The sequence below is a fragment of the Homarus americanus genome, unplaced genomic scaffold (genome assembly GCF_018991925.1).
Source record: "Homarus americanus isolate GMGI-L3 unplaced genomic scaffold, GMGI_Hamer_2.0 scaffold24260, whole genome shotgun sequence".
In the NCBI taxonomy this organism is placed as follows: Eukaryota; Metazoa; Arthropoda; class Malacostraca; order Decapoda; family Nephropidae; genus Homarus; species Homarus americanus.
In genome coordinates, this window is record NW_024721079.1 from 9,628,061 (window position 1) to 9,644,918 (window position 16,858).

Genomic DNA, 16,858 nt, shown 5'->3' on the forward strand with positions numbered 1-16,858 from the left:
CGTATGACCAAAGACACATTCACCTCGTTTACAGCCCCAAGTCATTTGACAAAGTCCCACTTGTACGACGAAGCCTCTAAGATCCAGGAACATGGCATTACAAACAAGATTTTGACGTGATTTAACAACTGGCTCGAAGACAAGGAACATATATGAAAATATATCGAGCCACATTGTCAAATTTGCGGACGACACAAAGATATTTGGGAAGGTAGCAAGTCAAAACGATGTTGCAACAATGCAGGAAGGCCTAAATGAGCTGTTCAAATGGTCTCGAGACTGGCAAATTCTGTTTAACATTACGTAATGTAAGACCTTACGCAGTTGGATACAACAACCCTAAGCACAACTATTTTATTAATAACACTTTCCTGGATACTGTCGAGAAAGATCTTGGCGTTGTGATAGATCATTCACTGAAGGCGGCCTAACAAGGGGGGGCAGCAGTGAAGAAAGCCAATCGATATTTGGGAATTATAAAGCATAACTTTTAATACACACACTGGTAAATGCTCCTTCAGCTGTACAAAACTCAAGTACATCCCAGTCTGGATTACTGAATACAGGCATGGAATCCCAACCTCCAGAATGATCTAACATCCCTAGAAAAGGTACAACACAGAGCGACTAAACTAATTCCGGTATGTTATTTCGATTATCCAAGACTAACAGCCCTTCAGACAAGGTACAACAGTGTAGATCTTATTAAAACATTCAAAATCCTGAAGAGATGGAAAATATAAACCCGGGTCATTTGTTTGTGATGTCACGCACCACCAACACGAAAGGACATAATTACATGCTTGCCAAGTTATCACACAGAGGACGATAGACCCATAGAAAGGTGAATAGTTTTTTCTTATATAGTTTTAAATAATATAAATAACACAATAAAGATATAGAAAGACGCAGTAACTAATGCATTAATATATCAACGAATACCAGAGGAAAACCTATAGTAATATATCAGTCTTTTTCTATTATTTTCTTCGGTCAGTAAGATGATGAAATAAGAGAAAGAATAAAGACTAAAGGAGGAATACTTATGATAAATATAGATAATCATAGAAAAGAGGTAATAAATACTTAAATAAATACAGATAATCACAGAGAGTAAATAAAAGAGGAATTTAGCCATGAGGAAGAGAGGAAACAATATCCCATCATGAACACATTATCTAAGGCAACAGATGGTGTGGGTCAGGTAACAAACACGTCTGGCCAGGTGAGGGTACAGGTTAATTTTCTGCTCCGGAGGCGTTGTATTACTTCTACTGACGCCTCTTATCAACAGTCTTCTGCCTCACCCTCCACACGTTAAAACTTTCCTCCTCCTCCTCCGTGTAGCTAACTGGACCAAGGAGAACAACACTACTAGCTGACTCACATAAACATCGACGTAAACTGGACCAAGGAGAACAACACTACTAGCTGACTCACATAAACATCGACGTAAACTGGACCAAGGAGAACAATACTACTAGCTGACTCACATAAACATCGACGTAAACTGGACCAAGGAGAACAACACTACTAGCTGACTCACATAAACATCGACGTAAACTGGACCAAGAAGAACAACACTACTAACTGACTCACATAAACATCGACGTAAACTGGACCAGGAGAACAACACTACTAGCTGACTCACATAAACATCGACGTAAACTGGACCAAGGAGAACAACACTACTAGCTGACTCACATAAACATCGACGTAAACTGGACCAAGGAGAACAACACTACTAACTGACTCACATAAACATCGACGTAAACTGGACCAAGGAGAACAACACTACTAACTGACTCACATAAACATCGACGTAAACTGGACCAAGGAGAACAACACTACTAACTGACTCACATAAACATCGACGTAAACTGGACCAAGGAGGACAATACTACTAGCTGACTCACATAAACATCGACGTAAACTGGACCAAGGAGGACAACACTACTAACAACTTTCACGCAAACATCGACGTAAACTGGACCAAGGAGGAACAACTGCTAGCTGACTCACGCAACATCGACGTAAAGCTGGACCAAGAACAACACTGCAAACATGACTCACATAAACATCGACGTAAACTGGACCAAGGAGAACAACACTACTAACTGACTCACATAAACATCGACGTAAACTGGACCAAGGAGAACAACACTACTAACTGACTCACATAAACATCGACGTAAACTGGACCAAGGAGGACAACACTACTAACTGACTCACATAAACATCGACGTAAACTGGACCAAGGAGAACAACACTACTAGCTGACTCACATAAACATCGACGTAAACTGGACCAAGGAGAACAACACTACTAGCTGACTCACATAAACATCGACGTAAACTGGACCAAGGAGGACAACACTACTAGCTGACTCACATAAACATCGACGTAAACTGGACCAAGGAGAACAACACTACTAGCTGACTCACATAAACATCGACGTAAACTGGACCAAGGAGAACAACACTGCAGCTGACTCCATAAGCATCGACGTAAACTGGACCAGGAAGAACAACACCACTAGCTGACTCACATAAACATCGACGTAAACTGGTTAAGGAGGTTAACACTACTAACGACTCCATAAACTCGATAAACTGGACCAAGGAGGACAACACTACTGTGACTCATAAACATCGACGTAAACTGGACCAAGGAGAACAACACTACTAGCTGACTCACATAAACATCGACGTAAACTGGACCAAGGAGGACAACACTACTAACTGACTCACATAAACATCGACGTAAACTGGACCAAGGAGAACAACACTACTAACTGACTCACATAAACATCGACGTAAACTGGACCAAGGAGAACAACACTACTAGCTGACTCAATTACATTATGCAAGGATAGGTTAGGTTAGGTTATGTTACGATAGATTAGGTTAGGTTATGTTACGATAGGTTAGGTTAGGTTAGGTTATGTTACGATAGATTAGGTTAGGTTATGTTACGATAGGTTAGGTTAGGTTATGTTACGATAGGTTAGGTTAGGTTAGGTTACGATAGGTTAGGTTAGGTTATGTTACGATAGGTTAGGTTAGGTTATGTTACGATAAGGTTAGGTTAGGTTGTATGTTACGATAGGTTAGGTTGGGTTATGTTACGGTGATAGGTTGGGTTAGGTTATGTTGCGATAGGTTGGGTTAGGTTATGTTACGATAGATTGGGGTTGGGTTATGTTACGATAGGTTAGGTTGGGTTATGTTACGATAGGTTAGGTTAGGTTATGTTACGATAGGTTAGGTTAGGTTATGTTACGATAGGTTAGGTTAGGTTATGTTACGATAGGTTAGGTTAGGTTATGTTACGATAGGTTAGGTTAGGTTATGTTACGATAGGTTAGGTTAGGTTATGTTACGATAGGTTAGGTTAGGTTAGGTTACGATAGGTTGGGTTAGGTTATGTTACGATAGGTTAGGTTATGTTATGTCATCACGGTTACCCAATTCTCGTACGGTCAATAATTCGCTCCGTGAACTTACCAGGAAACGCTGGTGTTGATTACCTCTAGTGTGACTATATGATCCCTTTATGTTCTGTGGGGATGATGCTGACGAGATAGAATCACTGTGGCGGTTTGAGAAATGAGAAAAGGATTTGGTCTTATTATCGTAGTGTGTGAGAGATGGGATCCAGGGGCGTGAAGGAGCAGAGACACTAGTATGACCTTATTGGCGGCTTCTCTCTCTCTCTCTCTCTCTCTCTCTCTCTCTCTCACAACCAGGGTGTAGGCTTTCCTTGAGCCCTACATGAATTTATTTAGTTTTATGCATATATGTCATTATTAGGTTCATATGAAAATTAGTACCCCCAGCTTATTCCACTTGATGATTAAACATAACCTAACCTAACCAATGTTAACCCAACCCAACCAAGCTTATCCTAATCTAACCCTCCGGCATCTTCGTGGTGTAGATTAATATAGTCTTTTTCTCTTCTACAGGCCATCTCCTGTAAAAAAAAATAGAAAATAAATAAAAATAAAAATAAATAAATGAATAAATAAATGAATAAATAGAATTAGGGTATTATTAATCAGGTGAAAAAAGCTCAGGGTGTCTTAATCTTCATATAAACCTTGATACTTTTAAAACGCTCATTAATAACAGTTTATATTCTTGACGTAACAGGAAGTAGTACAGGTGGGGGTACAGCTCCGTCACACACACACACACTTCCATGTAGCTAAAAATTCTTGAGTAATGAGAAGCACAGTGGGTGAAAGCGATTGTCGAGAGAGAGAGAGAGAGAGAGAGAGAGAGAGAGAGAGAGAGAGAGAGAGAGAGAGAGAGAGAGAAAGAGAGAGAGAGAGAGAGTGTATGTGTGTGTGTGTCAGGAAAACCACTTCACCAGACTCCCTATATGGTTCTATTCACACTTCACCGCCAGTCCGTGTATAAAGCACTACCTCTTCCACCACTTGTGTTGTCAATAATGAAGATAATGTTGTGTACCAGCAACAACTACTACTACTGCAGTAACATTAATATAGTATATACACTAATGAATTTTTATTATGCATCAAACAATCACATACACAGGAGACCAGACGTTATTTCTTATTACAACCACAACCACGACAACCAATACCACACTCACCATCACCACATCACAACCACAGCCACGACAACCAATGCCACACTCACCATCACCACATCACAACCACGACAACCAATACCACACTCACCATCACCACATCACAACCACAACCACGACAACCAATACCACACTCACCATCACCATATCACAACCACAACCACGACAACCAATACCACACTCACCATCACCACATCACAACCACAACCACGACAACCAATACCACACTCACCATCATCACATCACAACCACGACAACCAATACCACACTCACCATCACCACCTCACAACCATTATCATCACAACCAATAAAACACTCACCATCACCACCTCACCACCATTATCACCACCACCACCACAACCAATAACACACTCACCACCATCACCTCACAACCATTCATCATCACAACCACACTCACCATCACCACATCACAACCACAACCACGACAACCAATAAAACACTCACCATCACCACCACCTCACAACCATTATCATCACAACCAATAAAACACTCACCATCACCACCTCACCACCATTATCATCACAACCAATAAAACACTCACCATCACCACCACCTCACAACCATTATCATCACAACCAATAAAACACTCACCATCACCACCTCACCACCATTATCACCACCACCACCACAACCAATAACACACCCACCACCTCGCTTAAAGTATCACAATAACAGATAAAGTGTTCTACCTCTTCCCCGTGCGTTTGACGGCCAGGTGCACGGGAACCTTCTCTCGCCCGCCTCCTACTGCCTAATATCAACGATGTAATTGGTTTACAAGAACCTTACACGTCCAGCACCCAGAAGAAAGCTACACACAGGATAGCTGGGTTTACAGCATACAATAGTGAAACAGGAAGTGGCCTGCTCACTTATGTAAAGAATGGTCTAGTCTGTAAATGGATCAAAACTCACAATGATGAAAGTATTCGCTGTCAACAATTTACAGTAAAGACAGCAAACAGTCAATTTTCGCTGTATAACATCTATGTTCGGTGTAATGAGCTGCGAGCGGACGTGTTACCAAAGCCATCAGGTAACAATGCTGTGCTGTGTATGGGTGACTTTAACTCTCGTCACACTGTCCTCGGTGATGTCCAGTGTAACTCTAATGGGAGGGTGTTCGTGAATTACATCAATAATCATAATATCACTGTATACGACACAGACAAAGTGACACATCTGATGGGGGGCAGACTTGATTATGTGATTGGGTATAACCTAGTAACCATTAATGTCAAGGCTAAGGTCATCTCAGACCACCTAGTCAGTGATCATTATGCAATACTTACTGAATACACTGTTGCAGATATCAAGTGTGAACCCCATCCTAAGCTCTTTTTCTCTCCTCCTCACTCTGTTCTCTTTCTTTCTTTTTTATACACTCTTTCTCTTCGTTTATGTTGGTCTCTCTCTCTCTTTCTCTCTCATCATTTACCTCTGTCCCTACTCTTTCTCTCTCTTTACTTACCCTTTTCTTATCCCTCATTCTCACCCTCCACCATCCCCCCCTTTTCTTTCCCTCTTTTGTCCTCTTCCATTTCTCTTCCCTTATCTCATCCTCACCATCCATCCATTCTCTCTCTCTCTCTCTTTCTCTCTCTCTCTTTCTCTCTCTCTCTCTCTCTCAACTCAAAAAGGTCACCCGTATCTTTAGGTATCTATCGATCTATCTATCTATCTATCTATCTATCTATCTATCTATCTATATACAATGTCAATGGTGGTGGACATAATTTTTGGGACATTGTTTACAGGCTATTGGATAGACAGGGTTAAGACATGGGGTTAAGACATGGGGTTAGGACATTAAAGATTAGTACATAGGGGGTTAGGACATAGGTTAGCTTAGGACATGAGGGGTTATGACATGGGGTTAGGACATGGGAGTTAAGGACCTAAGGGTTAGGATACAGGATGAGGACACATGGATTACAACAGGTATTAGGGTACATGAGTTAGGACATAATTAACGGACACGGGATAATGATACTGGATGGTGACAAAAGAAATTTGTACACAGGGATTTAAGGACACATATATTAGTAGGTAGTAGACAGGGAGGTACTACCGCCTGGGAAGATATTGAAGCATAATGTGTTGTCTAATGGTAGACCCTGCTGCCATATGGCATCACGAAAATTGTGACCAAGTCTCAGGTTGCTGATCGGACTTTCTGCCTCATTTACACACAATTGCAGGGTCTCAATTGTTTCTCTTACTTTGACAACACAACATACTGTACATATCGTTTCTCACTATTGATCTTTTTTTCATTATTATTATTATTATTATTATTATTATTATTATTATTATTATTATTATTATTATTATTATTATATTTTCGCCCCCCAGGCCCCGATGTGGGTCAGTGACCTGTGCCCGGGTGGGCTAACCCCCGTAAAAAATTTATAAATAAAAAAAAATAAAAAAAAATAAGGATACGTGGATTAGGACACCGAATCTAGACACAGGAATAAGGACACATCTTATACAGGAATTAAATTGATAAAATTCTTCATAAATTATTCACATCCCCCAAAAAAAAATTATAAAAATCAAATTATTACAGTGATACATAATTCATACATGAATTAAGTTGATTATGTAAAATTATACACTGCATGATTATGATAATTATACGTCAATAATAACCTGTGGGAATGTGTCATGTTGAGGGGCTTGTGATAATATGTATATCTTCCTTTATTTTCTCTATTACACACACACACACACACACACACACACACACACACACACACACGTAGATCTAGGTGCGTTATTACATGAACAAACTTGTCCCGTGTATGTATGTATGTATGTATGTATGTATGTATGTATGTATGTATGTATGTGAAATTGTTAAGTCGGTGAAGTTAATGATGACTAACCAAACCAAACCAAACCAAAACAAACCTAACCTAACATAACCTAACCTAACCTAACATAACCTAACCTAACCTAACCTAACCTAACCTAACCTAACCTAACCTAACCTAGGACGTGAAGTATCAGTATGTTTGTAATAGGACCTGGAAGTGCCTGTCCCCATTCCCTTATTATAATGATATATGGAGTTACGGAGAAATGTATACATGGCCTCTCTCTCTCTCTCTCTCTCTCTCTCTCTCTCTCTCTCTCTCTCTCTCTCTCTCTCTCTCACACCTTTTTCCTTTCTTACTTTTTCTCTCTTACTTTCATATTTTCTCTTTATCATTCTATCTTTTACTCTTTCTTTCCTGTCTCTTTTCTCTTTCTTTTTCTATTTTACTCTCTCATTATCTTTCCCTCTCTCTCTCTCTCTTCCTCTTTCTCTGTCAATTTGTCACTTTCTCTCTCTACCCTCCTCAAACCCTTCTTCCACCCCCCCCCCGCCCCATAGTGCGCCGTGCTACACTATGGGGCGGAGGTAACAGATGGTGTTATTGTTTTATAGAGTGAGGTCGTGAGCTATTACCTTCATTATGTGGCAGGGGCGGGCAGGGCTCCGAGGAACGCCTTGTGGGGAAAAAAATTTGGTGGGCATTAACTTGACAAGGAAGTATACATACATACATACATACATACATACATACATATGTATACTTCTATATGGGTTAATGTTATAAATGTTGTCTGTAAGTCTCTCTCACAACAGATCCCGAGGACCAGGGTGGTGTTGACTCCAGCTCGACACTTGACGACGTTCATTTGTTTTACTTAACCTAAATCCCCGGTGTTTGTTGCTCTCTTGTCTTTATTGTCTCAAGGAGTTTATAGTATTTTTCTTCTGGTTTATCGTCTGTCTGTCTGTCCGCCCCGCCCCATCCCACCCGTTGGCCGCACACCAACACTTATCCTCCCTCCCTCCCCTCTCAAACCAAAACCTTCTACCTCTCCCACTGGTCTCCCCTTCTCAGGTCGACATCATGGCTGGGAAATGTGTCCGTCAGTGCTCAGGGCCGAATCAGAAATGCACAACCTGTATTTGTGTGAGAAGTAATACAAAATGTGTGGGTTGTAGGAAAGGGACCAGCTGTCAGAATACCTATGGCAGACCTGTCAGACGATAGTAGTGAACCCCCTCAGTCGGAAAATACTGTTCATGAGGTGAATGATAAACAGTCAACAAATTGGAAAGGCTTGTCGGGGGAAGATGCGGAGAAGTGGGTCAAAGAAGCCTACTCAGAAGTGCTGCCGCCTCATTCCCCTGGATAAAAGTCCAGGCTGTAGGCCTATAGGGGTGGGGGAAGTGCTCAGACGGATCATTGATAAATGCATAATGGAGATGGTAAATGATGATGTCAGGGCAGCTGCAGGGAACCTGCAAGTATGTGCTGGCCACCAGGCTGGGGGTGAAGATGCCATTCACGCCATGAGAAAGATATTTGAGCAGCGTGATTGTGAGGCAGTACTCCTGGTTGACGTTTCCAACGCATTCAACATACTTAACTGCAAGGCTACACTGCACAACATCAATAACAAGTGTCCAAACTTTGCAATGTATGTTGAAAACACCTATAGGAACCCATCAGACCTCTATATAACAAGCTTCAAGGCCCTAAGTGGTGATACCATCATATAGTCAACAGAGGGAACAACGCAGGGGGACCCTGTCGCCATGGCAATGCACGTACTATGCCTATCCGAGCTCCAAAAAACAATAAAATTTGAAACACCCGAGGTCAAGCAAGTGGCTTATGCTGATGACTTTACAGGAGCAGGAAAAGTGGAGGACATCAAAAAGTGGTGAGACCTGGTAACATAACGTGGTCCTCAAATAGGGTACCACCCAAATGCCAGCAAGTCCTTCCTCATTGTGAAGCCAGAACACTATGAACGGGCAGTGGAGGTGCTCCGCGGAAGTGAGGGCTAAGTAACAAAGGACGGCCAAAGACACCTAGGTGCGATAATCGGCACGAATGACTTCAAGACCGGGTATGTAACGGAAAAGGTGAGTGTGTGGGCGAAGGAAAGCCAGGCTCTGTCGGATATTGCTAAAACAGAGCCAAATGCGGCTTTTGCGGGATTCACAAATAAAGTCAAGCATCGCTAGAATTACCCAATGCGCACAATCCCCGATATCGGACCTCTCCTCTACCCACTAGAAGAAGCCACCAATGTCATTTTTATTCCCAAATTAGTGGAACATTTTCACTTAAACCCAGCAGAAAGGTCACCACCGAGACTAGGAGGAATAGGAATGAACAATCTAGAGGAGTTTCCTGCCACCAAACATCAGAACTCATTCAAGCTCACGGCAGCCCTCACAGAGCACACAATAATGCAGAATTAATTAACATTCGACGGTCCATTACGACAGATCGACAGCACAGCCAAAGTGATAAAATGCAACATTTTATGCTCCACTTGGCAGAGGTGGGCGCCTCGAACTGGCTAACAACGTTACCGATAACGGTAAAAGGTTTTAGCCTTAATAAACAAAAAACCACAGATGCCATTGCTCTAAGGTACGGTAGGCCAGAAAAAGGTTTGACCTCCCAATGCGTGTGTGGCTCATCCTACGACACTGACCACGCCATAGGGTGTACGAAAGGGGGCTTCCTTTGCATGAGGCATGACGAAATAAGGGATCTCACAGCAAACTTACTGTAGGAAATCTGCAACGACGCACGGTGGAACCGACCCTTCTTCCATTGGACGATGAGAACCTCTATCACAGGACTTCCAACACATCTAACGAAGCCCGTGTGGACGTCAGCCGTCGAGGATTCTGGACACGAGGACAGTGAACCTTCTTTGATGTCAGGATATTCGACCTCATGGCCGCATGTAACCGTAACTTGTCTCTTGAGGCTGCACACAAGAGGAGCGACAATGACAAGATTAGGGCGTAAGTGCAAAATGTGGATCGGGGCAGCTTCACGCCCCTGGTGTTCACAACCTCTGGCGGGATGGGACCAAGTGCAAGACGCTTCTACGCAAGACTGGTGGAGGTGTTGTCTGAGCAGAAGCAGCAGCCCAGAAACCACGTTGCAGCCTGGCTGAGATGTCGACTGTCCTTCTCTCTGCTTAGCTCAGCATTGCTTTGCCTCTGGGGAACGATATCGTCGGCCCCAAAGCCGACAATAGTCACAGATATTGACTATGAAGCAACAATCACTGAATGCCGCATAGATTTGAGGCATAACTAACTCAACGCAGCTAGAGAAGTTACTTTAGTATTAGGATATTTAAATTTAAGGCAATAAAATGGCGGCGAAGGTGAGGCTATTGGGGGAGGCTGGAGACCACGTTAAAATAATAGTAGTAGTAGTGGTCGTATATTTTTATTATTATTATCATTATTACATTTATCACAATTTTCACTCAAGAGCTCACCACACCTCCATCTGCAACTCTCAATAATATTCAGAAAACTGTGACGTGTTTGGCAAGCTTTTAGGAAAATTGTATTTCGTTGTACAAGTTCATTGTGTGGTTGCAGGTAAAGGCATCCTTCAGATATACTCTAACAAAGGTATTCTTCCTACCACAGTTGATACTACAATAGTGTACCATCCCCTGAATAACTGTGTGTGTGTGTGTGTGTGTGTGTGTGTGTGTGTGTGTGTGTGTGTGTGTGTGTGTGTGTGTGTGTGTCTGTGTGTGTGTGTGTAATAATAATAATAATAATAATAATAATAATAATAATAATAATAATAATAATTGACGGTTTATTGAAAAAGTTCTGCAGCCCGAAGGCTGAAAATATACATTGGACATAAATGACTTATTACATACATTGGTGGTTTAACAAAAGCCTTCATTAGAGAAAGGTAAAGGAACATAGAGAGAACATACAGATTATTGTAGGTGTTGAACAGCAAAAACGTAGTGTAGTAACTCCCTCCCAGATGGTGTTAGGAGGAACCTCACGTGGTGTAGTAGTTCCCTCACAGATGGTGTTATGATGGGCCTCACGTGGTGTAGTAATTCCCTCACAGATGGTGTTATGAGGGGACTCACGTGGTGTAGTAAATCCCTCACAGATGGTGTTATGAGGGGCCTCACGTGTAGTAATTCCCTCACAGATGGTGTTATGAGGGGCCTCACGTGGTGTAGCAATCTCACAGATGGTGTTATGAGGGGCCTCACGTGGTGTAGTCACAGATAGTGTTATGAGGGGCCTCACGTGGTGTAGTAATTCCTCACAGATGGTGTTGGAGGGCCTGAGATGGCCTCACGTGGTGTAGTAATTCCCTCACAGATGGTGTTATGAGGGGTGGTGTAGTAACTCCTGAGGGGCCTGACGTGGTGTAGTAATTCCCTCACAGATGGTGTTATATGAGTGAGGTGTGGTCCCATGCCTTCCTATCGTAGACGGATTAACACATCGCTGGTTGTTGGGTCTCACGGGCCGCTATCACTGGGTACCTGGGACCTCACTGTGTGAAGGTCAACCCGGGTACGACTGTTACTGTTGAGTTGTTCTCATTGACTTAAGTACCGTTCACCACTGTTCACCTCTGTTTAACACTGGTTCCATTCCTTTCCTAAATGAAACAGCAACTTCTGGCGAGAACATGTTGATATTCCGGTGGGGAGGAGGGTTCAGGGGAGGGGGCTGGTATGGGCCAACACAACAGTTGGCCTGGCTGCTCCGAGAGGAGCGCCAGGCACGTCTCGACCCTTCGGTGGTCAAGGATGTAGTGTGTGTGTGTGTGTGTGTGTGTGTGCTCTGAGAGAAGAACTGCCATTGTGGCATAAGAGCTGGCTAGGTATAACATCGACATGGCAGCCATTAGTGAATCCCGGCTCTAAGACGAGGGTCAACTTACAGAACGGGAGTCTGGCTACACCTTCTTCTGGAAGGGTAAGCCTGCTGCGGAGAGAAACCGCATTTATGGAGTTGGCTTTGCCATCCCCCAACGCATCCTACACAGGCTAACTGAAATGCCTATTGGGATCAACCACACCCTCTCGTGTGGTGCTCCCCCAAACGTTACGATGTGGAGTAACCGACTCCCAGGTGAAGGGGTCGATTTGGCACTTTTTCAGGTTTATCTTAAGACTATCCTTATACCTTTTCAGTTGCCCGCCAGCGTTACGTTTACTATACGTTAGGTGACTGTAAAGTAGTTGCTTTGGCAGTCTACTGTCGTCCATACTGGTAACATGGCCAGTCCAGCGTAGTTGTTCATGGATAATGGTAGCCTCGATGCTCCTACAGTTAGTGTCGGCAAGGATGCTGCCATATATTTTTTTGTCTTCCCAGCGAACTCGGAGGATGGAACGTAGACTACGTTGGTGAAAGTTTTCAAGTGCCTTTGAGGTGCCACCTGTATGCAACCCATGTCTCACTGCCATATAGCAGGGTGGGAAGGACCACTGCTCGATGTACGTGTAACTTTGTAGATAATTTCAGCTCCCAACAGATGAAGACATGGGTAAAGAGTCTGCCAAAGGCTTGAGAGGCACATCTGATCCGATGCTGAATCTCTTCATCGATGTCCGCGGTGTTGGACAGGTGAGAGCCGAGATACTGAAAGTGGGTAACATTAGAGAGGGTAGTACCGTTAAGCTGGATGCATAGTGGAGGTGTGGCTGAACCAGGAGCAGGCTGAAAGAGAATCTGGGTCTTACGTACATTCACCTCAAGGCCGAAATGTGCATACACGTCTGCAAAGGTGTTCAGGATCTCCTGTAGGTCGGGTTCAATGTGAGCGACAAGGGTGAGGTCATCTGCATACTGAAGTTCAGTAATGGATGCTGCCGACACCTTTGCTCCTGCCTGGAGTCGTCTTAAGTTGAAAAGACCCTTCATCCAGTACTCGATGTCCACCCCGCCGGATAAATTGGCACTGGCACAAGTAAGGAAGGCAGCCAAGAAAATGGAAAAGGGAGTTGGTGCCAGTACACATCCTTGTTTAACCCCCGTTTGGATGGGGAAGAACTCAGACTGGGTGCCATTGTGCAGGGCACTGCCGTTCATGCCATTGTGGAGTTGCTTCATAATGGCGATGAATTTTGGTGGGCAGCCAAAACGGCTGAGGGTCCGCCTGAGGGCTTCCCTGATGACTAAGTCGAAGGCCTTGGTTAGGTCGATGAAGGCCATGTAGAGGTCACTACGCTATTCTCTGCACTTTTCCTGTATCTGGCGGGCAGCAGATTATGTGAGGAAACCTTCCGCCTCAGGAAGAAGTCTGTTTAGGAGGACTCGAGCGATAATCTTGCCAGCTACGGACAGCAGCGAGATCCCGCGGTAGTTGCCACAGTCTGACCGGTCTCCCTTATTCTTATAAATATTGACAATAGAGGCGTCTTTAAGAGCTTGGGGAATTTCCTCCGTCTCCCATATATTCTCCAGGAGAGAGTGGAGGCGGCTGGTAAGCAGAGGTCCTCCTGCTTTATACACTTTCGGCTGGGATTCCATCAGGCCCCGAGATTTTGTTATTCTTCACATGTTTGATGGCAGTAGCTACCTCATCAAAGGAAGGAAGGAAGGAAGGAAGGAAGGAAGAGGAAGAAGTGAAGGTTAAAAAGAAGCCATGCATATCAAGAGAGACAAATGAAACACTGACATTGAATAACTACAGTGTATAGGAAATCGCTAACACAGGCATGAATAACAGGACAGACAGATATTGTGTTCAGGTGACAGGTAATAAAAGGAATAAAGGTAGAAATGATGGCTGACCTGAAGACTCTCCATCCCAATGACTGATGAAATTGCAGGTAATAATCTTCCCATCTCGAGATATTAAAGACAAACAGCTTAAAGTCTCTTCAGGCAGAATAAATCGTATAATGACTCATTAATCTAGTCAGCTACACAACTACAATCATTATACTGTATCACAAGGGCGAGTGTGTCCACGATACCTTTTCTTTATTGACTCGATTCTTATCATAAAGGGATTATATATGTATATATTTTTCCCATAATAATGCGTCATATCTAAATATAATTGCGTTTGAAGATTACCACAAAGGGTTTAACATGAGTCCCGGAACCTCGGATTTCACTTTCATGGAAAATCTAATTCCGAATATCAAAGACTCGGTCCTACATAAAGGAAATTGACAATTCTCAGAGGGGAAATTGCTTTTATGGACTGCGTGTCATTGGAGAATATGGTGCAAAGTCAGTCACCTCCGAATGATGAGGAAACACTCAGTGAATCTTCCTAAAATAATGCAATGATGATGATTGAAAAAAAACATGAAAATAGTGATATCGTAGTGACGACTAGAGTGGGGGGGGGGGTAGGTAAGGAAAGGTACACTATAATAAAACACAGAGTGTAGTGGTATGGGTGAGGGGTGTAAGGTAGGCAGGTAGGGGCGTAGGTAACGAATAGTAAACGTAATACTGGCGGGCAACTGAAAAGGCATACAGTAAGGATAGTCTTAAGACAAACCTGAAAAGATGCCAAATCGACTCCCTCACCTGGGAGATGATTACTCCACACCATAATGCTTGGAGGAGCACCACACGAGAAGGTGTCAATGCTTTCGAATTAGCACGACTGCAAACCGGGGGCAGACAAGCGCCAACGCCGGAAAGACGTTGCCGCCGCCCATCCTGCACTAGATGTAGCTCTCCACATGTGCAACTTCTGTGAACGACTCTGCCGGTCTTGCATCGGCCTCTTTAGTCACCTCAGAGCTCAACCAACGAAGGTGACATCCTTAATAACTCATATCATTGTATCATAGCTGGATGATCGTCATACTCGATTCCTGGTGACAGCAAAGAAAGTAGTCAGTCAGTCAGTCAATCAGTCAGGTAGTGGTACAGGTGAGGGGTGTAAGGTAGGTAGGTAGGTAGGTAGGTAGGTAGGTAGGTAGGTTGTGGTACAAGCTATAAGATACAGGTGTGTGTGTGTGTGTGTGTGTGTGTGTGTGTGTGTGTGTGTGTGTGTGTGTGTGTGTGTGTAGGTATTCACAAGCTCACGTGTGAAGAAGTAATTAACCTGGAAGATTATAATCACACGGTCCTCTTCTCCTCATCATCCCACAACCCGACTCTTAATTACATAATTTTTCAATCTCCTGTGGTGATTAACCTGTCCTGTAACACCTGTCCCCCATCACCTGTACTGTAGCACCTGTACCCTACCACCTGTCATGTAGCACCTGTCATGTAGCATCTGTCCCACTCCCACCTCTCCTGTAGCACCTGTCCCCCACCACCAGTACTGTAACACCTGTCCCCCACCACCTGTCCTGTAGCACCGGTCCTGTAGCATCTGTCCCACTCCCACCTGTCCTGTAGCACCTGTCCCTCTCCACCTGTACTGTAGCACCTGTACCCTACCACCTGCCCTGTGCCACCTGTCGCCTACCACCTGTCCTGTAGCACCTGTCATCAACCAACTGTCCTGTTACACCTGTCAACTGCGCCACTACACCAACCTTAAGTGGTCTGGCACTCTCTTTCATCACATTGCCATTGCTGCTACAGTCACCATCATCATCATTACCATCACCACCATCAACATCACCATTATTGTCACCATCGTCACCATCATCATCACCACCACCAACCTCAATATTACCATCATCACCATTACAGTCACCATCATTATACCCATCACCGCTATTATCACCATTGTCACCATCATCCTCACCATCAACGTCATCACCATCATCGTCACCAACATTGTCACTATCATCACCATCAACAATTATCATCCTTATATTTTAAGCTCCGTCCATACACACACACACACACACACACACACACACACACACACACACACACTACTACTACTACTATTAACACTTTGCTGTCACTCGGAATCGAGTACGACGATCATCCATATACGATATAATAATATGAGTTATTAAAGTTGTCACTTTCGTTGGTGAGCACTGAGGTGACTCGAGAGGCCGATACGGGACCGGCAGAGCCATTCACAGATGTTTCACGTGTGGAGGGCTATATCTAGTGCGGGAGGGGTGGTGGCAGCGACTTTCCGGCGCTGGCGCTTGTCTGTCTCGGTATGCAGTCGGGCTAACTTGAAAGTATTGACACCTCGTGTGCCCAAGTGTTACGGTGTGGAGTGATCGTTTCCCGGGTGAGGGGGTCGATTTGGCACTTTTTCAGGTTTGTCTTAAGATAAACATGTGCCTAATTCAAATTCTTAAATCTAATATCTCATAACATCTATGACTGACGATGTACAATCGCAACAAAAAGTATCGGTGCATACTGTAGTGTGAACAATTTGAGACCAGTGACGATAGGTATTGAGAAAGGCGAGTTGTTCCAGCCGTATGTTGGCAGCCC